At 43.6% G+C, this 10,890-nt stretch overlaps 1 pseudogene; it reads left to right on the forward strand.

The window, feature by feature from the left end:
* Positions 1-9,781: 9,781 nt before the first annotated feature.
* LOC101610258 lies at positions 9,782-10,355 on the forward strand (annotated as a pseudogene).
* The last annotated feature ends 535 nt before the right edge of the window (positions 10,356-10,890 follow it).

Raw genomic sequence — 10,890 nt, forward strand, 5'->3', positions numbered from 1 at the left:
CAGCCACTGTGAGGCCACGAATGCTATGGCCACTCTGGAAGACAGCAGTGGAAGCACTCCTCCCCTTCCTTTGGCCCTTACATTTTTTCTGGCACCTCAGGCACTGCCAGGCACAGGCTGGAGCCTTCAGGAGAGGGGCCTGAGCTTCCAGGCCCTGCTGAGGACCCCCAGGGTACAGGAGGCCACTCCCTCTCCAAGCCCTGCACACCTGAATTTAGGCTTTGCCCATCGCCCTGTGGCCTTTGACCAGTTGCCTAGGAAACTCCTTATCACTCAGCAGTCTTCACACAGTCCTGCAACCCTCTGTAGCTCACCTGACTCTCTCCCTGTGTGCTGCACCTGACTCCGTAAGTGCTGGAAAGAACCGTCCCTAGTCATAGGCTAGTAGCATTTAAACCCACCAATTCCCTCAGGGCCCTTTCCCCCACCCTCAGATGCTTATAAACCCATTTCCATGACAATAAACTGAAAGAACTGTTCAACTATCTACCAGGAGTGTTTCTCTGTACACGCTCACCCACCCCTGGGCGCCTTGGTTGGGGCACGGACACTTCCCAGAGGACCCAGGAGCCCACAGACCACTAGGATTTTTTTGCTGTTATTGTTGTTTTTCAGGGTAGGGTCTTGCTACAGCCCAGGCTGACCTGTAATTTACTGCGTAGTCTCGGGTGGCCTCAGACTCACAGTGATTCTCCTACCTCAGTGTCCCAAGGCCTGGGATTAAAGACATGCACAACCACACCTGGCAAAGACCATTGTTTTACCAGATTTGCTTTTTCAGGAACAGTGAACCAGATGAAGCCAAACTGAGAAAGAATTAATCCTGGAATGTTGTAATTTTGTTATTCATGATTTTAAAAAACCACATCTATGTTTGGATTAAGTTCTAACAATGCAGCAAAAGCTAGAATTTCCCCCCATTTCACTCTCGTCACCTGTTTCTCTTCCCAGAACTCGTAAAATTTCCATTTTCTAATATCACATTTTATAGAGCCCTTGTCCATAATGCAGACCACATCCTTTTAGCATTTACATCCTAGCAGGTAAATAACATTAATTTTAAGAAGTTCCTATCATATGCTTCTTAAGAAGCAGCTATGTCTATATATAGTACAAATGCTTGGGCCTGTCTAGACCACCAAAAGGAACTATTCTGCCATAGAACATTGGCTACAAAATGGCTGACCTGAGGGTATACATTCTATCCATGGCTTCAAAATGTCATGTTGTAACGTTACCTCTTCAATTGCCCACCTTGCCCACACAGTGCTCCTGGAGGTTTACAGATGGATACAAGCAGAGCCAGATGAGCACAAGTGTCCAGTCCCCAGTGCAGCTCAAGTTAAAGGGCCAGAAAGTCCCATCCTTCAGTGGGAAAGTTACAGAGAGTGATTTGCTTGCCATCATAGTCCAATATTCAGTAACTAGTCATAGGACTGTTTAGTGAGGAAGAAATGGATGAATTTCTGCAAGGTGCTTTGTGCCAAAAACGCTCGGGCCATCAACAAGCAGTAGCTGTTGCCATTGTAGTGGTAACAGGGTCACTCTGGGCTTTCACCACATCAGTGCCCAGTGCATATGGCTCTTCCTCAGCCTTTGAGTAGCTCATGCTATTCCACAGTAAGAGTTTACTTATCCAACTGTGTTCTCTGAATGTCCTAGGATTATGTACGTGATGAACTATCCTTTTCAAGCTTTAAAGCTGACACTTGCAACCACTTATTCTTACTAATAATAACATAATCACATATTGAAAGTCCTCACTAAACACACCGATTTTTGGAGAAAAGACAGCTTCTTTAACAAATGGTGCTGAGAAAACTGGGTATCTATATGTAGAAGGATGAAATAGATCCTTATCTCACCCCATGCACAAGAATTAAGTCCAAATGCCTCAAAGGCCGTAATATCAGACCTGAAACTGCTAGAGGAAAAAGTAGGAGAAACCCTTCAACATATTGGCATAGACAACAACTTTCTGAATATAACCCCAGTTGCTCAGCAAATAAAACCATTAATCAACCACTGGGACCTCATAAAATTGAAAAGCTTTTGTACAACAAAGGACACTGTGAATAGAGCAGAGAGGCAATGGGAGAAAATCTGTGCCAACTATACATCTGACAGAGGATTAATATCTAAGATGTGCAAAGAACCCAAACTAAATCATAAGAAATAAAAGCACCTGTTTTAGGATTGCTGACTAAGATGTCACCTGATTTTTAAATAACAATGCTTCCCCCATGTCATTACCAATCAGGCATCCTAGCAAGAGCTACTGAGTGGTGACACCATGCTATATGAGGAATATTAAGCCTCTTGATGCTTCACGATGGTTAGCAACAGTCACTTTGAAACATTAGTGCTCAGTAGTTAACTAATGTCACTAATTTTAGCTCCAACTCCTACATAAATATGGTGTCCTTAACAATGTCTCCTATACTAGGATGAACAAGTGGGCTATTTAAGAATCCACAGGAGGCCAGGCGTGGTGGCGCACGCCTTTAATCCCAGCACTCGGGAGGCAGAGGTAGGAGGATCTCCGTGAGTTCGAGGCCACCCTGAGGCTCCATAGTGAATTCCAGGTCAGCCTGAGCTAGAGTGAGACCGTACCTCGAAAAACAAACAAACAAAAAAAGAATCCACAGGAAGTGGGCCATGGTGGTAAAGGAGAGTAGGAGAAAGCTAGCTTCTTTTAGGCAGTTTCAAAGAGAACCAGGAGATGCCACCCCACATGTCACCTCGCCCTAGCACAAGAAGGGAAGTCTTGGCAAGAATGGAACTCACGTTTGATAGAGACTCAGCTACAGCACCCCTTGCTGTCCACAGTCTAGTACCCTACAGCTTTCACTACTCAGGAGGGCTGGCCCTGGGCCCTGCCTCTTCAAATGTACAAACCAATGGTTTCTTCCCTTTTGCATACCTGAACCTGAGCAAAGAATACATTTCAATCAACTATAAAGGCTATTCCAGCTCCTCCTCGCTCTCTCTGGATTCTCTCTCTGGCTTAGTGTCCTCACTCTGGCCACAGGAATACACGTGAGTCTGTCCCCCCCACCCCCCCACCCCCCGCCAGCCTGGCTGGGTAGAGGGGAGAGCATAGCACAGCTTCTTTGTCTGGAAGAACTTTTCTGCTTGCCTCTGCTTTATAGTCTGGGGTAGCTTCTTACGCTAATTATATGTATGATTTTCCTCTGGTCTCTGAATCTACCACTGCGTATTTCCCTTATACTCTAGATCTACCATGTGGGTGCTTTCACTAACACTGTGTAACTCCTCAAAACTCAGGATAGTCATGGGTATAATTCTCTTTGCTACTCATTTCCCATCTGAATTTTTTGGTCTCTGCTTTGATATTTTCCCTCCGCTTTTCTTCCTTAAGCTCTCACTATCTGACCTCTTAACTTCCTTCCATGGGAAACTCAAGGAGGATGTATGCGTGTTTCTTCTAAATCTCTCTTCATAAACACCTAAGTTCTATCCTCCGTGTGTTTGCAGTCCTACTCCAGTCTTTCCCTAAAAACCTCAGTTTCTCTTAAATGAATCTGATGAGCTCTGCGGAGCTTTCCCCTGGAGTGCTTGTTTCCCTCCTCTCCTGTGCTAACGGCTCTGATCTGACCTTCTTCTTTGGTCCCAATTTCCCTTAAATAAACCCCACAATTTGAGATTTATACCTAGATAGATTTAGTAATTCATAATTTATCCTTCTTGAGTTCATTTTTATCAATAATTTGTTAAAAATAGAACAGAACCCAAAATTGGGGTTCGTAATCTTGGGGGAAACTCCAAAATCCTGCACCAGTGGTGCATGCTTTTAAGCCAAGCACTTGAAAGGCAGAGGTAGGATGATTGCTGTGAGTTCAAGGTTAGCCTACAGCTACAGAGTGAGTGTTAGGTTAGTCTGGGCTACAGTGAGAAGCTGCCTTGTAAAACAAAACAAAAACAAACAAAACAAAGAATCCACAGATAAGTGAAGTATTTGCCATGCAAACATTGGGACCTGAGTTCAGATCTCCACACCATGTTAAAGCCAAGGACAATAGCACATATGTTGTACCCAACATTGGGGAGGCAGAGACAGGGGGATCACAGTGGTTTTCTGACTAGCCAGTTGAGCCAAATCAGTGAGCTCTAGGTTCAGTGAGAGACACTCTCTCAAAATATAAGGTGGAATGTGATTGAAGATAAATGTTAAGCTCTGGCCTACACACACATACACACATGCACATATACCCTCACAGTCATGCATGCCCACATGCATATGGACATGAATGCACACACACATACATGCAAGGGGAAAACAAAATACATACAGCTTCATACAAAGGGGTGTGAGTGTGGGTCATTCTCCCTGGGGAATGGTGAGGACACTGAATGATATATCCTTGTGCATTTTGCCTAGGAAACACATTTAAAACATATCACATAAGCTTTCTAAAGGCATATAACAATTTCTAACTTATTGTATCTTCTACATTATACAGTAGGCTTTTTCTTTAAGGTCAATGGAATACATTACACAGCCCACTCTGAAATGAAGATAAACATCTATTTTTCTTTGGAAATTTGAAGGTTTTAAAAAACATATATTGTAATTGAAACAAAATAACTGTTCTTTGGCTGAGTGCATGTGTGAAGGTACATTCCTATACATGGGAGGTTGAGGCAGAAGGATTCTAAGTTAATTGAAACAAAATAACTGTTCTTTGGCTGAGTGCATGCGTGAAGGTACACTTCTATACATGGGAGGTTGAGGCAGAAGGATTCTAAGTTAAAAGCCAGCCTGAATAACATAGAAAAACCCTACATCAAACTCTCCCTCCCTCTCCCTCTCCCCCCCTCTCTCTCTCTCTCTCTTTCTCTCTCTCTCTCTCTCTCTCTCTCTCTCTCTCTCCCTCTCTCTCTCTCTCTCTGCCATGCTTCCAATATATGTATAAGTTACAGTTTTACTATTCATTTTCTTGTGTCCTCCTATTACTTTTAGTGTGACACTTGCCTTGCTCTGATGACACAGTTGTCTCAAGATTTCTGGAAGGCAAGAACACAGGGAAAAGAAAGGTCATCAGACAAGCTGAGCAACACTTTCACAGGTTTGTTTCCTTCTACTATAAGGGCCATGAAGGCATGAAGGACTGTGAAGGCCCCCAGTGCACACATCCTGGCCCTTGCATCAGGACCTAAGCTACTCATTATTTTTAAACTTTTTTTATTGATAACGTCTACAATTATAGATAATACATGGTAATTCCTCCCCCTGCCCACTTTACCCTTTGAAACTCCACTCTTAATCATATCCCCTCTCTCTCTCAATCAGTCTCTCTTTTATTTGGATGTCATGATCTTTTCCTCCTATTATGATGGTCTTGTGTAGGTAGTGTCAGGCACTGGGAGGTCATGGATATCCAGGCCATTTTGTGTCTGGAGGAGCATGTTGTAAGGAGTCCTACCCTTCCTTTGGCTCTTACATTCTTTCTGACACCTCTTCCACAATGGACCCTGAGCCTTGGAAGGGGTGATAGAGATATTTCAGTGCTAACCACTCCTCTGTCACTTCTTCTCAGCACCATGGTACCTTCTGTGTCATCCCAAGGTCACTGCCATCTGAAAAGAGAAGGTTCTCTAACCAAAAGTGAGAGTAGCATTAATATGTGGGTATGAACATTAAGAAAAGTGTTTACTGGGCAGTTTGATGAGCGTAGTATGTACATTTAGCCAGAGAGCAGCAGACGTTTTGCCCCTAGAGCTCATGACTACCCCTGTTGTAGGTTTTCAGTATCAGGGATGTATTCCCTCCCATGGAGTGGGCCTCCAGTCAAATTAGAGGGTGGTTTATTTCCCCTATAACAGATGCACCACTATTGCACCCATTGGCTCATTTGGCCTGGCTGACCAAATATAAGGCTTGCAGTCCTCTGTGGAGTATCTTCATTGGTGATTTCTCTCTCTCCCATTGAACTACATGCAGTGTGGCTTTTTCCAACTTTCTGTCAGCTGGTCTACATGGAAGAGGTTTTCAGCTCAGTTCCAGCAGGATTTCTCAATGACCTTGCAGCCCAAGTATGCGGAGTCTTCAGCAATAGGGTCTTACCATCTATTCCTGGCGGGAAACCAAGGGCCTCGGCAATGGCCTATAATGTTTTGGGGGCATCAGGGACCTCCCTGCCCAACAACTCACTGGAAGGTATCCCATCCCTGGCTCTCTTGTATTAAGTAGTATTTGAGCATGGCTTGGTTTTTCCAGGTTCCTCATGTGTGTGCTTTTCTGACTCTTTAGCATGGAGGATCATTTCTTCAAGTATTTTCTGTAGAACTTTAGCCTGCTTTTGTTGTGGAATGTCTTTATTTACCTGTCTATTTAAATGGACAGCTTTGCAGGATAAAGTGATCTTGGTTAACAATTTTTATCTTTCATAACTTGGAATACATCATTCCAAGCCCTTCTGCCTTTTAAAGTTTGTGTTGCTGTTATCCTGATGGGCTTGCCTTTGTTTGTGACTTAATTTTTATAACTACTTTCGATATATTTTCTTTGCTTTGTGTTTTTTGTAGTTTAATTATAATATGATGGTGAGAAGTGCTTTCCTGATTTTGTCTGTTTGGTGTTCTATAGGCTTCCTGTATCTGTATTGGCATCACTTTCCCTGCTTGGGGGAAGTTTTCTCTAAGATTTTGTTGAAAATACCTGTTATGCCTTTGGAGTAAAATTCTTCTCCTTCTACTATGCCCTGGATTCTTATGTTTGATCTCTTCATAGTGTCCCAAATGTCTTGAAATTCCCATTCATGCCTTCCTATTGGTTTGTCTTTCTCTTTGTTGGACAGTATTAGATCTGTCACTATGTCTTCTAGTTTAGATATTCTGTCCTCTCCTTGATCCATTCTACAGGTGAGACTTTCTATAAACTTTTCTATTTGTCTTACTCTGTTTTTCATTTTTAGTATTTCTGATTGGTATTTTTTCATTATTTTTATTTCCTTACTCATGTCTTGTAATGATCTTATTTCATTAAGTTCTTTTCCCATGTTCTCCTTCAGGGGTTTGTTTTCTCCTTTGATTTCTTTGGACATAGTTATAATCTTTTTTTCTTTTCTTTTTTGAAATATTTGTCAAGCATTTCATCTAAAGCAGTCTCACTGGAGGTCATTTCTGATGGATTTATAATTTTGGGTCAGATTGTATTGTCTTCATTTTTTTGTATTCTTGTATTATAATATAGACATTTTTGTGTTTTGAGCTAATTTGATAGTTTTCTAATTATCTGCAGTGTTCTTAGCCATGTAAATCTGGCTTTATATGTCTTCAGTGTAGGAGTGCCAGGTGTAGCTCTTACATCCAATAGAGACAGCAGAAGTGACCCTAGGTGTGGAGTTTGCCTGTTGCTTGAGTATGTAGTATGCTGGGTGAAGCAAATTACTGGCAAATTCTAAAAATTCAACTGAGAAATATAGACATTCAATCAAAACCAGCACAGAATACTTATACAAGTGTGGGGATTAAACTAAACAGATAATCTAGTAAAGCCAAAGTCCCTAAGGGTGTGTGTTGTCCCACACCCTTAATCCTGTCAACTAAGAGGTTGAGATTTCTAGTCTGAGATGAGTTCCAAGTCAGCCTGGGACCAGTCAGTCCCTGACCCAATAATGACAGAGGAAAAAGACAAAGACCATAAACCTATGCTACTCTTGTGTTTGTGAAACTCTTGAGTGTGAAGTAGCTGTATCAGGGTGAGCAGCAAGTAACAAAACTGCTGTCTCTCCTCAGAAACGAACAGGACAACTGGTGTATTCAATCCCACAAAGGACTTCTTTTATGATATCCTCTCAAAAGGTTTGAAATTTACAGATTGGGAAAGCAAAACATTTAGATGTAATGCTCAAGCAGTTGCTGAATGCGTGCCCTGTGGCCTTATCTACAGAGTCAGCTCACACAGTGAGGCTGGTGCCCAGACCTCAGGTTGGAGGTAAAGCCCAGGAGCCCAAGTCAGGTTCTGGCCAACCATCCTATGGTTTGGGAAGTGCCACATCAGGTGCACCCAAAAGTCAGTCATATGTGTATGCATGTGTATGTGAACTTTGTATGTGTGGTATGCATTTGTGTGTGGTGCATATGTGTATGCACGTCAGGGGTCAACTCCACTGGGAGGTGATCTAGAAATGGTTTATGAGCAGGGGCATGAACTAGAATTTTGACTTTTTCTCTTTCTGGTGTCCCACATTGGGCTTCAGTTCCTTCGTTAATAAAGTAGGAGTAGGGGCTGGAGAAATAGCCCAGCAGTTAAGCCATTTGCGTGTGAAGCCTAAGGACCCTAGTTCAATTCTCTAGGACCCACGTAAGCCAGATGCACAAGGGGGTGCATGCAGCTGGAGTTCATTTGCAGTGGCTGGAGACCCTGGCATACCCATTCTCTCTCTCTCTCCTTCTCTCTCAAATAAATAAATAAATAAATAAAATAGGAGTGCTATTAGTATCTGCTGCACAGGATTAGGTGTGTGTGCTCATTGGGACTAATGTGGACAAATAAGACAATGCCTATAAATGGATGTTCTCCTATCATTAACAATGCCTTTTAGAGCCAGGCATGGTGGCACACGCCTTTAATCCCAGCACCTGGGAGGCAGAGGTAGGAGGATCACCATTAGTTTGAGGTCACCCTGAGAATACATAGTGAATTCCAGGTCAGCCTGGGCTAGAGTGAGACTCTACCTCAAAACAAACAAAAAAAAAAAAAAAAAAATTAAAACCACGTGACATGGCTCAGCAGTTAAGGTGCTTGCCTTCAAAGCCTAATGATGGGAGTTCAATTCTCCAGTACCTACAAAACCAGATGCACAAATTGGCACATGCATCTGGAGTTTGTTGCAGTGACTAGAGGTCCCAGTGCACCCATTCTCCTCTCCCCCCTCCCTCAGGCATGCTGGTACACGCCTTTAATTCCAGCATTCAGGAGGCAGAGGTAGGAGGATTGCTGTGAGTTTGAGGCCACCCTGAGACTACATGGTGAAACCAAAACTTAAAAAAAAAAAAAAAAAGATAAACACACAGCCACAACAGTGCTGTTGCAATAAGAAGAAAACTGAATATAAGAAATAAGAACTGGCAAACACCACCAGACACCTTTGCTGGACTCCCACAATCCCCAAGGAATGACTGGAGCAGTGGTTTGAGTCTGGTGTCCTCCATAAATTTAGGTGTTCTGAATGCTTAGGTCCCCAGCTGGTGGCAATTTGGGAATTGAAGCCTCCTGGAGGCAGTGTACTGTTGGGGACAGGCTTATAGGTGTTATAGCCAGCTTCCCCGGCTGTTTTTGTTTATTTTAAATACACAGTGCCCATAAAATCTAAAACCATAACAAATCCCGTCTTATTTCTAGAGTTTTGACTACCCTGTAGTTAGTCAACAGCACCAGTGACTATGACAAGCACTGTACAGAAAAATGCCTGTCTCAGATACGGTAACTTTGAGAACATTAAATATACGAGGTCGGAAGCAGGGCGTGGTGGCGCACGCCTTTAATCCCAGCACTCGGGAGGCAGAGGAAGGAGGATTGCCATGAGTTTGAGGCCACCCTGCGACTCCATAGTGAATTCCAGATCAGCCTGGGCTAGAGTGAGACCCTACCTCGAAAAAAAAGAAAACACAGGAGGTTGGGAAAGCTTTCCTGAGGAGGCAATACCTGAAACATGTGTTCTGAAGGAGGCAGAAGATGCTTCAGGGAGAGGGAGCTTCTTGGTCAATGGACTGTGGTTGAAGGAGTCATCAGAGGAACTATGAGAGAGAAGTGATGAGATTGAGACTGCAGAGAAAACCAGGCTTGTATGTGTGTGCAGGGACCGTTTTCATAAAACAGGTATCAGGCTCCCTGCAGTCCGGCTGCCACGTGGAGCTGCTCTTCCTCCGCTACATCTCGGACTGGGACCTGGCCCCGGGCCGCTGCTACCGCGTCACCTGGTTCACCTCCTGGAGCCCCGCTATGACTGCGCCCGGCACGTGGCCGACTTCCTGCGAGGGAACCCCAACCCCAGCCTGAGGATTTTCACCGCGCGCCTCTACTTCTGCGAGCATCGCAAGGCGGAGCCCGAGGGGCTGCAGCCGGGGTCCAGATCGCGGTCATGACCTTCAAAGACTATTTTCACTGCTGGGATACGTTTGTAGAAAATCGTGAAAGAACTTTCAAGGCATGGGAGGGGCTGCATGAAAATTCAGTCCGACTTTCCAGACAGCTTCGACGCATCCTTTTGCCCTTGTATGAGGTCGACGACCTTCGAGATGCATTTCGTGTTTTGGGACTTCGAAAACAACCCCTGGAATGTCACATACATTGGAATGCCTGATGAAATGAGTGGACAGATGAGCAATCCTTCAAGTGTCTGTTTTTCTTCTTCAACTCTCACTTTCTTAGAATGTAGAGAAAATGTATTTTATTGATTTTTAAAGTTATCCATGTCTACAAAGTAGAGAAGCTACAAATGTCCCTTCAAGAATGGTGCTACAACTGGGTTGAATGCAATGTCATCCTCTGCTGGAGAGTAACAGAATTTCAAGACTTTGAATGGTTCTAAAGTGTCCATGTTCTACGACCTTAAAGCAGATGAAAGCAGAAGGTTTATGCTTAGAAAGCACAGGGAGAGGAGCAAATGCTTTGTTCGCTTGAGTTGTTCATGGTATCAGACACAGACTTTTCTACTCCTTTCCTCTGAGGCTCATTTCCAAGTAACCTCTTCTGTCAGGCCATGATCCTGATGAGAGAATCTGGCCTATTGAAAGCCCAAGCCCTCTCTCAAAAGCATTAATAAGCAAGCCTGTTGTGTATATTTTCATTGCCTGGTATGTTTTTATATCTGTATGTCAGAGGATTCAGGGTTGGGGTGTGAATATGCATGACCACCTGCA

This window comes from Jaculus jaculus, chromosome 13 (genome assembly GCF_020740685.1).
Source record: "Jaculus jaculus isolate mJacJac1 chromosome 13, mJacJac1.mat.Y.cur, whole genome shotgun sequence".
Lineage (NCBI taxonomy): Eukaryota > Metazoa > Chordata > Mammalia > Rodentia > Dipodidae > Jaculus > Jaculus jaculus.